The sequence below is a fragment of the Terrapene carolina genome, unplaced genomic scaffold (assembly GCF_002925995.2).
Source record: "Terrapene carolina triunguis isolate 2854851 unplaced genomic scaffold, T_m_triunguis-2.0 Scaffold583, whole genome shotgun sequence".
Lineage (NCBI taxonomy): Eukaryota > Metazoa > Chordata > Testudines > Emydidae > Terrapene > Terrapene triunguis.
In genome coordinates this window covers 165,679-184,580 of record NW_020664934.1, presented here as the reverse complement: position 1 = coordinate 184,580, position 18,902 = coordinate 165,679, and positions in this window count along the sequence as shown.

Below are 18,902 nucleotides of genomic sequence, written 5' to 3'. Positions count from 1 at the left end.
CCCCAGCCCCCCTGCACCAGAGGGCCTGGGCTGTTGAACTGTTTGTTGCCCCAGCCCCCTGCACCAGAGGGCCTGGGCTACTGGACGGCCTGTGGACTACTCAGCCCTGCACCGAAGGGTCTGAAACCCGAGCTAACCGGCTGTTTTGTTTCGTGGACAGGGAGTCGGTGTGGCTCCCCTCCTGCCCCGGAGGGTCGAGCCCCGGCACGAACCTTTTACACGACCCAATAGCATATCTTGAAAACTAGAGCCAATCAACAATTTTAAGCATCATTTTCATTCTCAGTGACCCAGAATTAGTAAAGTTTGACTACATTTATTTCAGAAGCATTTTGGCTGTAGAGCAGTGTTATCTTTTGTTTTAGCTTGTGAATTTTCCCTAGGCTAAGAGGGAGGTTTATTCCTGGGGTTTTTTGTTGTTTGTAACTTTAAAGTTTTGCTTAGAGGGGAATCCTCTGTGTTTTGAATCTGATTGCCCTGTAAAATTACCTTCCATCCTGCTTTTACAGAGGTGCGTCTTTTACTTTTTCTTTATAATAAAGTTCTGCTTTTAAGAACCTGATTGGTTTTTAGTGTCCTAAAAACCCAAGGGCTGGTCTGTGCCCACCTTGTTAACCTATTCGGTTGGTATATTATTCTCAAGCCTCCCCAGGAAAGGGAGTGAAGGGGCTTGGGGGATATTTTGGGGAAACAGGAACTCCAAGTGGTCTTTTTCCTGAATCTTTGTCTAACTCACTTGGTGGTGGCAGCGATACTGTTCCAAGGACAAGGAAGAATTTGTGCCTTGGGGAAGTTTTTAACCTAAGCTGGTAGAGATAAGCTTAGGGAGTCTTTCATGTGGGTCCCCACATCTGCACCCTAGAGTTCAGAGTGGGGAGGGAACCCTGACAGTGGCTACTTAACAATCAGATGTATCCGGCAAGAGACCCAGCCACGCTGATAAGTCTGAGGCATAGCACATAGCTATCCTGCTCAGCAAACAGGAAATGGTCGGGCCAGATCCTCAGCTGGTGTAAAGAGACATCGCTCCATTGATTTCAGTGGAAAGATACTGATTTATACCCTGCTGGGGGTCTGGCTTCAATGGAGAGATGCTGATTTACATCAGCTGGGGAGCTGACTCAGTGTCCATAGCAGTGCATTGTTAGCAGTATTTATATGAAACATAAAGAGGCAGTGAAGGATTTCCCTGTGAGCTGAGTTGCAGAACAGCCCTCTGTCACTGGGGAGAAGGAACAGGGGTACAGTACACAACACAGAGGTTTGCTTGGGATGTTTTCTGTCCATTTGACTAAGTCACATGTCTCCTCATGGCCCACAGGTGGCCAGCCCACTGATCACTTGGACTCTGTGCCCATCCATTTTGTCATGCACCTTTAGGAAGCCTTGGTGTCAGATGATGGCAATCTGAGGTCCTACCCACAATCCATGTGAGATCCCCCCATTACCCCTCCCCCTTGTTATGGCTCTGCCCCTCCCTGGGATGGCAGCAGGTGTCAGAGTTAAGATGAATGGGACAGTTTACACCTTTGGGACCTCCTGTCTGCAGTCATCAGTTATGCTCAGAACATATTTTCAAGTTTTCTTTGCATCCACGAGGGCTCGAAGCATAGTTGTTTTTTAATGCAAGCAGAATTCTGATCTCATCCTGTAATTACAGGAGCTGGGGCCTCAGGCATGGGCCTACCGAGCCTATGCCTTAATCCAGACTGAAAAGCCTGCAGATAGCTCCCTATGATTTAGGGAGTATAACAGGGTGAGCTGCCTCCTGAATGCCCCTTGTGACCTGGAGTGGCTCTGCAGTGCACTGCCTCAGTTTCCCCTCTTCAGGCTCCTCAATAAACTCCACACACAAAGGACTTTCATGATTGCAATAGCAACAACCCTTCTTGGGGTCTGGCTTATTAACATAAAGGTCAAAAATAAATACAAAAAGTAGTGTTACCATATTTCCACAATCAAAAAAGAGGACACTGGGGGGGGAGGAGCCCCGCACTAGCCCCGCCCCCATCCACTCCCTCCCACTTCCCACCCCCTGACTGCCCCCCTCAAAACCCCCAACTCCCCGCTTCTTGTCCCCTGACTGCCCCCTGCTGAGAACCCCCCACCCTAACTGCCCCCCTAGGAACTTACCTGTCCCCTGACTGCCCCGACGCTTATCCACTCGCATGGGTGGCAGGGTTGTAGAAATTTTGGTGGTGCCCAGAACCCGCCCCCCCCCACCTGCCTAAGGCTCTGGGAGGGGGATTGGGTGGGGGGAGGAAGTCTGGGGTGCAGGTCCTGGGTGGGGGGAGGAAGTCTAGGGTGCAGGAGGGGTGCAGGGTGCAGGCTCTGGGATAGAGTTTGGGTGCTGGGTGCAGGCTCTGGGCTGGGGCAGGGGGTGGGTGTGCAGGAGGGGGTGAGGAGTGCAGACTCTGGGATGGAGTTTGGGGGTGGGAGGTGGTGCAAAGGGAGGGGGTGCAGGCTTTGGGAGGGAGTTTGAGGGCAGGAGGGGGGGTGTGGGAAGGGGGAGGGGGTTTGGGAGTTTGGGGATAGGAGGGGTGCAAGGGTGAGGGCTGTGGGGCTGAGGATGAGGGGTTCATGATGCAGGAGGGGGCTCTGGGATGGAGCAGAGGATTAGGGTGCAGGGGGATGAGGGTTGGGGCTGAGGATGAGGGGTTCATGATGCAGGAGGGGGCTCAGGGCTGGGGCAGAGGATTAGGGTGCAGGGGGGATGAGGGCTCTGGCTGGGGATGAGGGGTTCATGATGCAGGAGGAGGCTCAGGGCTGTGGCAGAGAATTAGGGTGTGGGTGGATGAGGGCTGGGGCTGGGGATGAGGGGTTTGGGGCGTTGGAGAGGCTCAGGGCTAGGGTGGAAGGGCAGGGTAAGGGCAGCCTGTCTTGCCATTTGTGGATGGGGGGCACTAGGACCCGGGGGCAGCAGACAGCAGTTGCTGCCGGCTCTGGCAGTACAAGCAGGCATGGGAGAGGCAGGTGGGGGGGGGACTCACGGGGGGGGGGGGGGGGGGGGGGGGGGGGGGCAGGGGGGGGGGGCCGGGGACCCATCCAACACTCCCCCGCTCCCTGACTGCCCCCTGGGACTCCCCTTACCATGCTCATGTCCACGTGTAGGCAAAACACGCTGCAGGCAGCAGGGGGGAGCAGAGGAGGGCTCTGGCTGCTGGAGGCCAATGGGAGTGGCTCAATCCGGCCCAGCCGCCCAATCAGCAGCCGCACTCTGCATGGAAGGGAGGGAGGGAGGGGAGGGGAAAAATCCCGGACCTTTTAACCTTGTTACCAATTCCTCCCGGACGGCTATTTAGAGACGCAAAAGCCGGACATGTCCGGGGAAATAAGGACGGATGGTAACCCTACAAAAAGGTCTTTCACCCCAGTCCCTGTTCCCTGAGAGCTGTCTCTTCCTGCTCTTCTGAGCAGCTGGAGAAGACACAAGGCCTGGCCTGTCTTCTTTGCCTTCTCCCTAAAAGGAAAACTAAACTTCCAGCCAGGGGTTTCTTTCTACCCAGCCACGATTCCCTTCCTCAGGGACCACGGCAGGAGATTCTCTCTTCCTGCAGCTTCACTCTGCAATTCCCCCCCGTCATGAGAAACTGGTGGGCTGGACCAATTCCCTCATAAAGGGCCCAGTCCACCCCCTGACAGGGGTTTGGAGGCTGTGTCATCACTCCACTGTGGGCCACATGGGTAGGAACTTGTACTTTTCACTCTGGGAAATGTCCATGCTCTGTTTCCTCCAGCCGCAGACTGTATGGCAGGGGGTATGAGCTGCCCTGCAGTTATCCACACTGCCCACTAGTACTGTCAGCGTTATTTTCTATTTGCTAGTCTAAATCTGTGAGCAAATGAAAAAGAAAAGCTTCTGCTCCTGCCCAGAGCTGCATTGGGCCCAGAGTAAAGTTCAGAGCCTGATCCAATGCCCATTGAAAACAATGGAGAGAGTCCTGTTGACTTCACTGAACGCTGGATCAAGTCCCCAGTGAGCACTGTGCTGGGGTCTGCTCTCTTGGAGTGCTCTGTGGCTGGTGTTATCAAGGGAGGAGGAAATACAGTCAGAATCCAAGACCTTGGGCCTGTATTAGTGAGCAGCCTTGAAACAGACTTCCCCCAGTGTGACATGCCAGACTTCACTCTTCCATTTGCCACTGGCAAGTTGCCATTGATGCTTGCTGCTTTAAAACCACTTCAGGCTGGCTCTCTGCCAACCAACCCCACAGCTGGTATCCCATCAAGGCAAGAAATGCCTTTGAGGTGAATGTTCATTGAGGACTCTGGCCAACCCATTGCATAACAATGAGATGATTAAAACACCAAGCATGTCAAAAATTAGCATTGGATGCCATTTGAAATCCTCGAAATTGAAAAAAGTCAGATGGTCCCTTCAGAACAGGGAGAGTTTCTTCTCTTCATGTTGTCTGTCAGCTCACTCTGATACATTCTTTCAGTGAAATTAATCTCTGTTGCACAGATCATCCATGCCCATATGCCAGACCAAAAATGCACTGAACTATCGCCTGAGTACAATTCCTGCTGAGATTGGGCCTTGTACTGACAAGTAAATGTAAGGTACTTTGAGATCCACTGATGAAAAGCACCATGTCAGAGCTAGGTATTGTGCCTATCATATTGTATCTGCCTCTCTCTCTGCCAATTTTTAGTTCTTGCATCTTGGTCAATGCAGAGGCTGGAAGCAAGGCACTGATTAACCCACTAGCACTCCATGTAGAAAAATGATGTGCAGTGTTTTCCAACATGTTCTATGTGTCCCAAAAATGTACCAATCATATAAGAAAAGGCAATGCAAATTGAAGGGCCTGGTTCTCATTTACACTAAGGCCCCTTTCTGTTCACCTCTCCGGCAGTGAAAAGAAGATAAAAATTACAAGAAAAAGGAAAGATGGGGGAAGGGGGGGTGCAAATGCATATTAGCAGGGTGTAATGCTGCACTCATTCTAAGTTTCCAGTTCACTGCCAGAGAGAGGCCTTAGTGTAAATGAGAACCAGGCTATAAAAAATGTATGTCCAACTTTCATATGAAAACAAAATGACTTAATACAGTCAGCACAGAAGTATGTATTAATATTATTCCAGCAGTGCCTGGCAGCCCCCGCCATGTCCAGGAGAACATTGCATTAGGTACTGCACAAACAGAACAAATAGCTGCTCCCTGCCCCAAACAACCTGCAGTCTTTCCAAAGGACCCTGAAGGAGTTAGGCACCCACACCCACTGAAAGGTTCAATTGGGTCTGGATGCCTAAATCCCACAGTCTCCTTTGAAAGTCCCAGCCTTATGGTTTAATTATCATGAAAACACTGACCCATGACAGAAAATGTCTTTAGATACCAGGACATGCTTTTAAAGCCAGATTTTCAAAAGAACTCTGCTCCCCTTTAGCCACCTAATGTAATGGACTGATTGACTGTAGTTCTCAGTGCCCCATTGTTCTCTTTATTTTCTCCTGTTGACCACTGTCTAAATGGAGTCTAAATGGGAACTCCTGGGTCTGAGCTCTTCTGCAAATCCATTCCTTTAAGTATATTTCCAGATGAAAATCTATGTTCCTGCTAAAAGCTATGGGCCCAAATCATGCCTCTCTCCCTCATGGGAAAAGAACCATGGGACTGGCTAGAAGGGAAGGAATACTAGCCACTTTGCAGTTCTTTACAAAGTATCCCTCCCCCTATTGTGTAACATAAAAATGGCAGTGTAGTGAATTCACTCTTTCCAAAACATTTGCCTTTGGGAGCAAATCAGTTACGGAAGGTTTCCTTGCAAAGGGCAAACTTTGCAGAAGTTTGGACCAAGTGTAGATAAGAGGTTAGAGTGCAAGCAGATTTGTAACCTTTCATCATCCCAACCAGCACACTGAGCAACATAATGGTACTGCAAGTGTAACGCTGACAGACCCCAGCAGGATCGAACATGGGATCTCTGGAGCTTAGTGCATGAGCCTCTACTGCAGTGATCTCCAAACTTTTTTGATCGCGCACCCCTATCAGTAAAAAAATTTTGAGCATGAGAAGAAAGTCAAGGAAAGTGTGGGCCCCTTACTGAATGAGGGAGGCAACCTAGTGACCGAGGATGTGGAAAAAGCTAATGTACTCAATGATTTTTTTGCCTCTGTCTTCACGAACAAGGTCAGCTCCCAGACTGCTGCACTGGGCAGCACAATATGGGGAGAAAGTGACCAGCCCTATGTGGAGAAAGAAGTGGTTCGGGACTATTTAGAAAAACTGGACGTGCACAAGTCCATGGGGCCGGATGCGCTGCATCCGAGGGTGCTAAAGGAGTTGGCGGATGAGATTGCAGAGCCATTAGCCATTATTTTTGAAAACTCATGGCGATCGGGGGAGGTCCCGGATGACTGGAAAAAGGCTAATGTAGTGCCCATCTTTAAAAAAGGGAAGAAGGAGGATCCGGGGAACTACAGGCCAGTCAGCCTCACCTCAGTCCCTGGAAAAATCATGGAACAGGTCCTCAAGGAATCAATTATGAAACACTTAGAGGAGAGGAAAGTGATCAGGAACAGTCAGCATGGATTCACCAAGGGGAAGTCATGCCTGACTAACCTAATTGCCTTCTATGATGAGATAACTGGCTCTGTGGATGAGGGGAAAGCAGTGGATGTGTTATTCCTTGACTTTAGCAAAGCTTTTGATACGGTCTCCCACAGTATTCTTGCCGCCAAGTTAAAGAAGTATGGGCTGGATGAATGGACTGTAAGGTGGATAGAAAGCTGGCTAGATCGTCGGGCTCAACGGGTAGTGATCAATGGCTCCATGTCTAGTTGGCAGCCGGTTTCAAGCGGAGTGCCCCAAGGGTCGGTCCTGGGGCCGGTTTTGTTTAATATCTTTATTAATGATCTGGAGGATGGTGTGGACTGCACTCTCAGCAAGTTTGCAGATGACACTAAACTAGGAGGCGTGGTAGATACACTAGAGGGTAGGGATCGGATACAGAGGGACCTAGACAAATTAGAGGATTGGGCCAAAAAAAAACCTGATGAGGTTCAACAAGGATAAGTGCAGAGTCCTGCACTTAGGACGGAAGAATCCCATGCACTGCTACAGACTAGGGACCGAATGGCTAGGTAGCAGTTCTGCAGAAAAGGACCTAGGGGTCACAGTGGACGAGAAGCTGGATATGAGTCAACAGTGTGCTCTTGTTGCCAAGAAGGCTAATGGCATTTTGGGCTGTATAAGTAGGGGCATTGCCAGCAGATCGAGGAACGTGATCGTTCCCCTTTATTCGACATTGGTGAGGCCTCATCTGGAATACTGTGTCCAGTTTTGGGCCCCACACTACAAGAAGGATGTGGAAAAATTGGAAAGAGTCCAGCGGAGGGCAACAAAAATGATTAGGGGTCTGGAGCACATGACTTATGAGGAGAGGCTGAGGGAACTGGGATTGTTTAGTCTGCAGAAGAGAAGAATGAGGGGGGATTTGATAGCAGCCTTCAACTACCTGAAGGGGGGTTCCAAAGAGGATGGAGCTCGGCTGTTCTCAGTGGTGGCAGATGACAGAACAAGGAGCAAAGGTCTCAAGTTGCAGTGGGGGAGGTCCAGGTTGGATATTAGGAAACACTATTTCACTAGGAGGGTGGTGAAGCACTGGAATGCGTTACCTAGGGAGGTGGTGGAGTCTCCTTCCTTGGAGGTTTTTAAGGCCCGGCTTGACAAAGCCCTGGCTGGGATGATTTAGTTGGGAATTGGTCCTGCTTTGAGCAGGGGGTTGGACTAGATGCCCTCTTGAGGTCCCTTCCAACCCTGATATTCTATGATTCTATGATTCTATGCACCCCCTGCCGCGCCGAAGCAAAACAAAAAACAAAAAAACCCTCGGACTCCTACCCGAACTGCCGAAGCAAAAAAAAAAGCGCTCCTCCTGCCGCGCACCCCCAAGGATCCTTTTGCGCATCCCCTGGGGTGTGCACACCCAACTTTGGAGACCACTGCTCTACTGCATGAGCTAAAAGCCAGCTGGCTGTTAGCTAAGGCTGTAGGGCAGACTCATTTTATCTCTCTCTCTAAGTGGTCTCGGTGCCTCTAGATGGGACAGAACACCACACCCAGGAGGTGTGTCGGTTACACAAGTCCTGTCTATTATTACTCCACACTGCTTTTTGAAGTCACACAAGCTGATGAGAGGAAGATTCAGGCCTTGTCTACACAGAAACTTCTACTGCAGAGATTGGCAACCTTTGGCACGCGGCTCACCAGGGTAAGCACCCTGGCGGGCTGGGCCTGTTTGTTTACCTGCCGCGTCCACAGGTTTGGCCGATCGTGGCTCCCACTGGCTGCGGTTCACCGCGCCAGGCCAATGGGGGCGGCAGGAAGCGGCGGCCAGCACCTCCCTCGGCCCGCACTGCTTCCCGCCGCCCCCATTGGCCTGGCGTGGCGAACCGCAGCCAGTGGGAGCCGCGATCGGCCAAACCTGCAAACGCAGCAGGTAAACAAACCGGCCCGGCTCGCCAGGGTGCTTACCCTGGCGAGCCACGTGCCAAAGGTTGACAATCCCTGCTCTATATCAACATCAGCTAAACTGAAATAAGCCTAATTTAAACTCAAAAAGAGCATCCACCCAGCCTTTACACCCATTCATAGAATCATAGAATATCAGGGTTGGAAGGGACCTCCGGAGGTCATCTAGTCCAATCCCCTGCTCAAAACAGGACCAACACCAACTAAACCATCCCAGCCTGGGCTTTGTCAAGCCTGACCTTAAAAACCTCTAAGGAAGGAGATTCCACCTTCTCCCTAGGTAACCCATTCCAGTGCTTCACCACCTTCCTAATATCCAACCTAAACATCCCCCACTACAACTTGAGACCATTACTCCTTGTTCTGTCATCTGGTACCACTGAGAACAGTCAGGGCCGGCTCCAGGCACCAGGCAACGAAGCTGGTGCTTGGGGCGGCACCTGGAGGGGGGCGGCGCGGCGCTCCGGCCGCCGGGGAGAGCGGGGCCACAGCCGGGCTCGCCGCCCTCCCCCCGGCGCTCTGGCCGCCCTCCCCCCCGGCGCCCTCCCCCCTGGCTGCCGGGGGGAGAGTGGAGCCCCCGCCGGGGCTCACCACCCTCCCCCTGGGGCTCCGGCCGCCCCCCCCCGAGGGGGGGGAGCGGCCGGAGGCTTTTTTGCCTGGGGCGGCAAAAAAGCCAGAGCCGGCCCTGAGAACAGTCTAGATCCATCCTCTTTGGAACCCCCTTTCAGGTAGTTGAAAGCAGCTATCAAATCCCCCCTCATTCTTCTCTTCATTCAACTATATAAAGTCACACATCTTTAGTTAAACAGGTGTAACTCTGTGTGTGGACAAGCCCTGGAAGAGACCTCCTCCCAAGGGTTACCAATTCAAAGACACCAAATGAGAATGAAGGCTTGATTCCTTTGTGCAATCATTTCCATCAGTGCAATGTGGATGTGGAATGGTGCCAGATCTGAGCATTTTGTGCTCACTCAGCTCTGGTGGGAAAGACAGTACAAGGAGCAGAGCAACAGCAAACTATGTCCACAGTCCCATTACCGCTGGGCCCAGTCCCATTACCGCTGAAACCATTGGCAAAAATCCCATTGCCTTTAGTGGGATCTGAATGGGGCCCCAGCCACTCTTTGCTATGTACTGTATGTCTGAATTCCGTATTCTATGTGGCTCCAGGGTTCTTGCTCCTTCTGCCCCCCCCCCCCCACTTTCTCTTTTAGCAGAGTAAATAGGGGACATTAAACACAGAGTGCAGGTCAATAAAGGCTTCCTCTGTTCTGTGTCATGGTCCCCCACTCTCACCTTGGGGCATAGATAAGCAGAGCCAGGCATGCAGCCCCATGGCATTCCTTCCATCCCAGAAGCAGACTCCAGCTACTGTTTCGAGTTACTATTCCAGGAAATAGAAGCACCTTTGTCCACTAACTACTCTGGAATAACACCCCAGCTTTCCTCACATCCTGCTCCCCTGCCCCTCCAGAGCAAACAATCCAGCTGAGTCAGGTCTTCCATTAGTTAGCAATCCATTAACTCACCAAGGAATGGCAGAGACCCCTCCCCCCACAACCCCATGCACCACCAATAAGCAAATATTCAATTTGGGGAAAGGGTTGGGAAGTTTTTTAGAGTTCAAAAGAACATGCTTGATTTAGCAGTGTCACTGATTCTGGACATGCTTTTAAGGCTGGGATCAGGTTCCGACTCCCAGCCATAGTATAACTGAGGTTATCAAGGGCCTCTTGCTTCCATTGAATTCAATGGCAAAATTTTCATGGACTTCAGTGGGAACTGGATCAGGCCCCAAGAGAGCAACAGAATCAGATAAAGGAGGAGAACAAGAAAAGTGAAAGAGGGGAACAAAGAAATATCAGCAGGTGCCTACTTTTTCTTCACAGTGCAACCCTGTTACAGATGAAAGTGTATTGGGAAGGCCATCATCTTAGGGACTGAACTTGGGATGCCCAAAACTGAAAGAAAGAGCCCTACAGCTTGAGCTAAAGAGCGAGCCCCTGTAACTCAGGCTATACTGCAGTCAGGAAATGTGATTGCAGTATGTGTAGGCAGATCAAAGCTAGCTCAGGTTACATTACACCAGTGGAAGTCACTCAAGTATGTACCCAGAATCTTAGGGGGGTGGGGCTACCCCATGCTGCCACAGCTTCACTGCTGTTGTTCTATCTCCAAAAGCTGCAGTCATGTCCCCCATTTGCAGTGCAGGTGTACCCTGTAGCTGGGGACTGTCACAGAATCACATCCTTTGTGAATCCAGCACAGTGGGGGAATGTGTAACATACACTGCCCATTGGGTTACACAGAATTCAGCTTGGAGTACTGGTCTGGCCAAATACTGTCCACAGTACTGCTCTGACAATTTGTCTTAAATCTATTTGAATCCAAAGTGAGGCCACTAAGCCTTCCTGGAGTACTTGTAGCATGGCCGACTCCTCTGCTTCAACACAGATTGAAGTTCTGTGTTGTGAATGGTGAGGTTTGTAAGTGGCAGGAGAGGAAGGATGTGGCAGCCTTAAGGATGGGGTTGGAAATGTAACAGTGAATGGCCTGACTTTCGAGTGTGTTGTTTAAATGACAACTTCTTAAAATTCTTTTTCTAAGAGCAAATAATGTCCTGCATAACGATCACTTCCCTTACGAGTGCTAATTTCAGGCCAGGATCCAGGGAGATCCTCTTTAGACAGGGTGCTGGAGATCCAGAGAAAACTATCTGCCTCAGTAAAGAATCTCCTTTATTTTCATTACAAGCCCTGTCTCATCTTGTAAATACTAACTCTACCTTAATCAGAAATTGTAGTATTGTTGGGACCTGACTCCAGCCCCTAAAACCACATAGACAAGGCTGGTTTGTCCTTGGCAGATAAACAGCTCCATTGGGTTTCATTGCAGTGGGGTGTAGTCTGATCTAAAGGAAAAGGTGTGTTCCTATGCAAGTCTGATCAGTGTGGGTGTAGGAATGTAGTTATGGCTCCTACAGAGCTGCTAAAGATAGCTACTTTTTTCTTGTGAGAAGACACAGCTTTGTGTTAGCTCCATTTTAGCTTTGTCTAGTCTAATTAATGTGCATGTGGATACAGGGTGTAGTATCTTTAAAGACAAATTATAGTAACAGATATTACTATGTATATTTTGTATAAGAATTTTACATCTATTTGCGGATTATTTAAGACACAATGGAGAGGAAAGAGTGAGACTTGTGTATGGGAAAGAAATTTATTCTCCTCTTTGGAAACTCCAGTGGACATTGCTCATGTGGAAGGAGGGTCCATAACAACAGAGCCAGCCCTTGAATATCTGTGGGCTAGGAGCAGTGAAATCCTCCACAGCAAAGACATCCCAGATATCATGATTATCTCACATTTATTATGCACCCAGACTGACTGAAGAGATACAAATACAGCAGGTACAATAAAGGCTGAGTGGGCAGATGAGCTGGAAATGTGCTGACTGGTCAAAGAGCCAATTGAAGAGGAGGGGCCTATAGCAGTTGGCACTTGTGTGCTGCTGAGAGGCAAGGCTACCAACCAGGGCCTACGTCTGATCCAAGCCAGTTACTGTCTCACTCGCAGAGGAACAGAAGTTAGGATCCCACCTACTCAGGTTTATAGGGATCCTCTTGGATTTCTGACAAATATGTGGAGAGTGAATGTGATAAAGGAGCATCTCTGGCCTATATTTAGAGTATTTCTACATGGTAATTAGACACCCATGGCTGGGCCCGGGCCAGTTTGGCCTTGAGGGGCTTGGGCTAAGGGGCTGTTTAATTGCTGTGTAGAGCAGGGATTGGCAACCTTTGGCACATGGCTCGCCAGGGTAAACACCCTGGTGGGCCGGGCCGGTTTGTTTACCTGCCTTGTCCGCAGGTTTGGCCGATCATGGCTCCCATTGGCCGCGGTTCACTGTCCCAGGCCAATGGGGGCGGCGGGAAGCGGTGGCCAGCACATCCCTCGGCCGCACTGCTTCCCGCAGCCCCCATTGGCCTGGGATGGCGAACCGGTCCGCGGCCAGTGGGAGCCGCGATTTGCCGAACCTGCAGACGCGGCAGGTAAACAAACGGGGCCGGCCTGCCACGGTGCTGACCCTGGCGAGCCACGTGCCAAAGGTTGCAGATCCCTGTAGAATCTACTTCCTCTCCCCCGCCCTCGCTTGGCCCGGGCGTCCCCGAGTCTCCAGAACACAGCCCGGGCCGCGCCGCGCCGCGTCCTTTGGTCTCTACGGCAACCCCGGGCTCGCGTTCTATTTCCATGGCAACTCCGGGCCCTCGGCGTCCCGGTTTCCACAGCAACCACGACCGGGGCCTGCAGCCTCCGCTCCGCTCCAGGGAGATACAGCTGCGGATTCCGAGTAGCGACGAGCGGGGGCGCCGGGCTTGAGCCTCCCTTCCCCCCCGCCTGGAGCCCCATCCTCCGGGCTTGGGACACCCTCCATCCACCCAGGACCCCCGTCCTCTGGGCCTGAGACCTCTCTACCACCTCCCGCAGGTCTGAGATCCATCATCTCCTAGGGACCATCCTTCTCCCCATTTCCACAGGCCTGAGACCCCCCCGCTCCCATCGGCCACTCCGACCCATGCCCTCTGTGTTGCATTAGGAGTTGCTGTACAGAGGTTAGAAAGCCCGGCATGCGTTTGGGTTAGACTCCGACTTTGAGCGATGAGTGAGTGGGCTGACAAGAAGCTGGAGGCTGCTATCCAGGTCAGTGTGTGGCTCCCCGACCTCTACTCTAACCCCCCTCCTCCCCATTGCAGAGACCAGTGTGGGGAGGAGGAAAGGGTTAAAGCAAGACAATCCCCCGTCCCTCCCCCCCTACAAAGATCAGAGCTAGGCAGGGAGGGGAAGAGTTAAATCTATTCTATTCCCTCCCCTTCTTCTCTCCCCAACTGCAAAGACTGGGCTGGGGAGGAGAGTTAAATCAACTTCATATCCCAAAGTACTGCAAAAATCAGGAGATGGGGTGAAAAGTTAAATCAATCTCCTCCCCTCACCCCCCCCAGCTGTTGTTCTCAGCTGAGCTGTTATTGAGAGCATAGCACTCCTTTGCCAAAAGAGACAGGCTGTGAGGACACTCTAGGAGTAACGCAGCAAACATTTACCAATTTAGGACAGCAGAAAATAAAATGAATTTAATGTCAATAACACCAAGAATCCTGTGCTGGACTGGACTGGGGAGTATTGATAGTGAGAGGGCTGTGGGGGAGAGAGGTGGAACAATATAATGCTGTGGCTCTGCTGCATGGTTTGGGCATCTCTTCCACCTAACTTTGGTTTAAGGTGCCACATGACGCCTTGTGTGGGGCCCTGGGGCCCTAAACAGGAAAGGGAGCCAAAAGAAGGTTTGACTTTCCCCAGCTGAGGAGATGGAGACTCACCAACTCTTACTTACCTAGAGGGAGAACCTCATTTTGTGCTCATTTTGAGGCCATTTTAAAAGCCTGTTCCCTTTACAAAGGAGAATTTCCTGTGTGTTTTGGTGAGTCTCACTCAGCCTGATCTGAAATATCCCTCCTCCAACTTGCTGTAGATTGGCAGATGAGTACTCCCAACAGTCACTTGGCCTGCATGGGCACAGGTAGGGAGAAGAGTCTGAGCCACAGCAGCTCCTCCGACAGCTAAGAGCTCAGGACTGTCTTCCCCTGCAGCCCATTGCCTGTGGCCAGTAGACCTACATGTTGGACCCCTTGTCATGTTTAGTGCTGTCTGTTGCATAGATGCTGCTGTTACTAGTACCACCTATGTTGACTTGCACATGTTCAAGCTGCTGTTACTAGTACCAACCTACGTTGACTTGCTCAGGTGGGTTGTGGGTCATGTTAAATGGTTTTGGCTGCAAATACAGGGCCTGGTGTTACATCAAGTGTGTTTGGCTTGAGAGCAGATGCTGGGATGGTGGTGCCTAGCAGCCCGGGTGCCAAAATGTACAGTGGCATTGCTCACCTACATGAGGCAGACACCCATTTGGGGTTGTGAAATATTATGCTGAGCTGATCTTCTGTCTGTGGTGTAAGCTAAATAAATGCAGATGCTTATCTGATAATTCATGCATGTCTCTGGTGCTGCACTGAGACTTCACTTACATGCCCTTGCAAGCCCTTTGAATGCTTTCTGTATACATGTTTAGATTATAGCATGCAGAGTGAGGCTATGTCTACACTACGCACCTTTTAGTGACACAGCTGTGCCGCTAAAGCCGTGCCACTAAAAGGCGCACAGTGTAGCCGAAAAAAAACTTCTACCCCCAATGAGCGGCGGTAGCTTTGTTGGCAGGAGAGAGTTCCTGTTGACAAAGTGCTGTTCACACCAGCATTTTTAATCGGCAAAACTTTTGACGTTCGGAGGGGTGTTTTTGTTGTTCAGGTTCCAGTGTAGACAAAGCCTAAGAAATAAAATATCAGTATAATGTACACCGAGATTTACATAGAAATAACTGAAAGCTGCAGAATTGGGGAGGTGGGTGTTTTTTAGAGCTGTCATCACATCCAAAGGCCAGTAGAGGGCAGCAAGATCTCAGGAGGAGGAAAGGAAAAGATGCTCGGGAGGCAACAGGATTCAAGAGGAGTTGGGAGCACCCGCTGAGGTTTAGGCTCTAAGGGTGAGCAGGGCAGTGATGTGCTGGAGGGGCTAAAATTCTGCCATAGAACTGAAGGGAATGTTGGGCTAATTTCTCCACTTGTCTTGGGGCTCATACCTTTGGCTGGATGCTGCTAATCTGCCCCTGCTAGGGAGAGCTGATCACTGGGATCCATCACAAAATTTTGCGGATCAGTCAAGGGCCAGGTTATTCCCAGTAACTGATTTAAAACTGAATAAATATGGTTAAAAATGAAACAATTGTGTGAGGCTCTTATGACCATCGGCACTGCCAGCCTGAGCCCTGCATTTTAACAAACAAGCTGCAATGTCTTTGAAAGCCTCGAACCAATCTCAGAGGCTTTGAAATAGAAGCCCCACTACCTGCACCAAGAGATGCAGAAGAATCTTGTTCTTGTGTTGCTGGCTGTGGCCCTGGCTGCTAATACGTGTGCTGACTCAGGCTGCTGTGCCTGCCTAGAGTCCTACTGAAGTCAGTAGGAACCCATGCTAGCAAGGGGTTCATATTAGCAGATAGATTTGCAGGACTATGGTTGTGCTGCCCCCTAAGCATGTAACACTCCTTCGGCACAAGGTGTCACTGTCCTTAGGCAGTTTCATCTCGCTCCAATGGATTGCTCTGTCCCCCACTCAGTGTCAGCTCTGTCCCTCTGTAGTTTTCACATGGTTATCAGTGGTATGATCTGTCACCCGTTGTCAATAGCACAGCAATGCCCCACTCACACTGCTCCTGGTCAGACCTCTTTAGAGCACTGAAACTCACTAGGATCACCAAAGCAACATGCAGGAGTCCTGCAAGAGACTAAACCACGGGCAACATTCCCCTCAAATCCTGATCTTTATATTGTCTTTTTAAATAAAACATCCCCCTGTTCCTGAAACTCTTGATGATTCTTGTGTTCTAGGCAGCTGGGTCTTTTTAACAGTGGGGGGAATTTAGGTCTCTTTGGACTCTGGGGCTGTAAATTCTGGGATCTCAGTTCACCCCCTGGAGTGAATCTGTCCTTTAGAAAAGGGAGTGACTTGGCCAGTCAGCTGAGGCTTGAATTGGAAAGCCAGGATAAAGAGATGAAAAAAGTGGCCAAAGTTCAAGTTAAGACAAATTCCTGCTGGGAGCCAATTCTTGGGCTCACTACTGAGAAGTCCCTGCCTCTGAAACCCATCACCTTGACCCCTGGATGCTTAGATCCTGCATCCTGGATGAGCATAGGTTGGACAGCACATAGGAGATGGAGAGTCAGTCTTTAGGGGCCACAGCCATTTAAGGCCTTGAAACAGTTCTCCAGCCCTTAGACTTTCATTTGGGAGTCTCCCTGGCAGCCAGGCCAAAAGAGTGGACTCAGTCAAGCTGCCTGCCTCATTCAAAAGGAGAAGGGCTGCATTGTGCCCGAAGCCGACTTTCTGGGGGGCTTTGGTGGGTAAAGCAGGGCTAAGCCCATTGCAGTAGCCAAGCTAGAGGTAAAGAAGTCATGGATAACATCATGGATAACTGAGAGGAGGAGGCATCATCCCTGCAGGCTGAGGCAGTTTGTGGTCATACTTAACCCTTTACAACCTCCTAGGAGAGGAAGTAGGTACAACTGGGGCTTTGTGATGCAGAGAGTCCAGTCCTGTAAGCTGCTAAGTGCTAAGCAACCTCAGCTGGCAGTGAGATCAGTCTCCCAGAAGGTGCTCAGCTCCTGGCAGAATGGGGCTGAGCATTTGCTACCCTGCACTGATGGTTTAGGACACTGACATCTCTCCTTACCACAGCAAACCCCCTTCATGTAAGTGAGGGTCCCTGTATTCCAGCCTGCTTTAAGCGCAATGGCAATGATGGTTTAAAAATGACCTCACTTGCCCTTGGCCCTGTTGACTGAAAGAAGTGCAGCATCAGCTCAACACAGGACATATCCACCATCAGGGCCTCGTTTCCTGGCTGTGCAGAGAAGATGGACTCAAGGAATCCATTTTGAAGCACTTGGAGGAGAGGAAGGTGATCAGTGGGAGCCGCGATCGGCTGAACCTGCGGACGCGTCAGGTAAACAAATGGCCTGGCTGCCAGGGTGCTTACCCTGGCAAGCCGTGTGCCAAAGGTTGCCGATCCCTGTATTGAATGAATGGACTATAAGGTGGATAGAAAGCTGGCTAGATTGTCGGGCTCAACGGGTAGTGATCAATGGCTCAATGTCTAGTTGGCAGCCAGTATCAAGCGGAGTGCCCCAGGGGTCGGTCCTAGTTCCAGTTTTGTTCAACATCTTTATTAATGATCTGGATGATAGGATGAACTGCACCCTCAGCAAGTTTGCAGATGACACTAAGCTGGGGGCAGAGGTAGATACGCTGGAGGGTAGGGATAGGATACAGAGTGACCTAGACAAATTAGAGGATTGGGCCAAAAGAAATCTGATGAGGTTCAACAAGGACAAGTGCAGAGTCCTACACTTAGGAAGGAAGAATCCCATGCACCGCTACAGCTGGGGACCGACTGCAGTGCTGCAGAAAAGGACCTGGGGATTACAGTGGATGAAAAGCTGGATATGAGGCAACAAGGGCACACTGCTGACAAGAAAGCTAATGGCATATTGGGTTGCATTAGTAGGAGTGTTGCCAGCAGATCGAGGGAAGTGATTATTCCCCTCTATTTGGCACAGGTGAGGCCACACCTGGAGTATTGCGTCCTGTTTTGGTCCCCCCACTACAGAAGGGATGTGGACAAATTGGAGAGAGTCTAGTGGAGGACAACGAAAATGATTAGGGGTCTGGGGCACATGACTTACAAGGAGAGGCTGAGGGAACTGGGGTTATTTAGTATGCAGAAGAGAAGAGTGAGGGGGGATTTGATAGCAGCTGTCAACTACCTGAACAGGGGGTTCCATAGAGGATGGAGCTCGACTGTTCTCAGTGGTGGCAGATGTTCTGTCGAACAAGAAGCAATGGTCTCAAGTTGCAGTGGGGGAAGTCTAGGTTGGATATTAGGAAACACTATTTCACTAGGAGGGTGGTGAAGCACTGGAATTGGTTACCTAGGGAGGTGGTGGAATCTCCATCCTTAGAGGTTTTCAGGGTCTGGCTTGACAAAGCCCTGGCTGGGATGATTTAGTTGGTTTTGGTCCTGCTTTGAGCAGGGGATTGGACTAGATGACCTCCTGAGGTCTCTTCCAACCCTAATATTCTATGATTCTATGAGTCTATGATTCTCAATCTGTTAGTTTTTGTCCTTCTCTCTCCTCCTGTGATTCACCCTAGCAGAAGGAAAAAGGCAGCGTCAGGCAGAGACAGCACCATTCGGATACTGCACCCTGGGCTGCTCCTTCTCCGGCTGCCCCAGCTGCGTTGAAATCCCTGGCACCAATGGGAGTCCCTGTCTCCTTGGGTCCCCCCATTCACTGTACTGCAGCCTCCAGGCTCCAGCTGGAACCCATTACCCAGCCGGTGCCAAAGTGTTTGCATCAGTTCTGGAGCTAAGAGGTGGCCTGAAAGTTATAAATGACTCAAGTTTTTGTGTGTCTTGCAGTTTCCTTGCTAAGATGTGGCGTGTGTGTGTTAAAGGGGAAACCCCAGAACAGCTAGAAGTGAGTTGAGGAGGGATGGGATTGTTGTTAAAGGGACACCATGAGCCTAAAAATCACACTGCTCTCTGCACATTTTTTACCTGCTGTTGTTACAGACGATGCCTCAGGGCCCCAGAACTGTAGGAGATTAGGGGGGAAAACCCCATATTTATCTCTCTTTATCCCAGTTTGGTTGCTCCATGCCTTTTGCAGAGAAATTGCAGAGTCAGTTTAACTGTTTCCCTCGAACAGCCAGCCAGGCCCTGATCCTGCAAACACTGAAGCATGTGCAGAGCT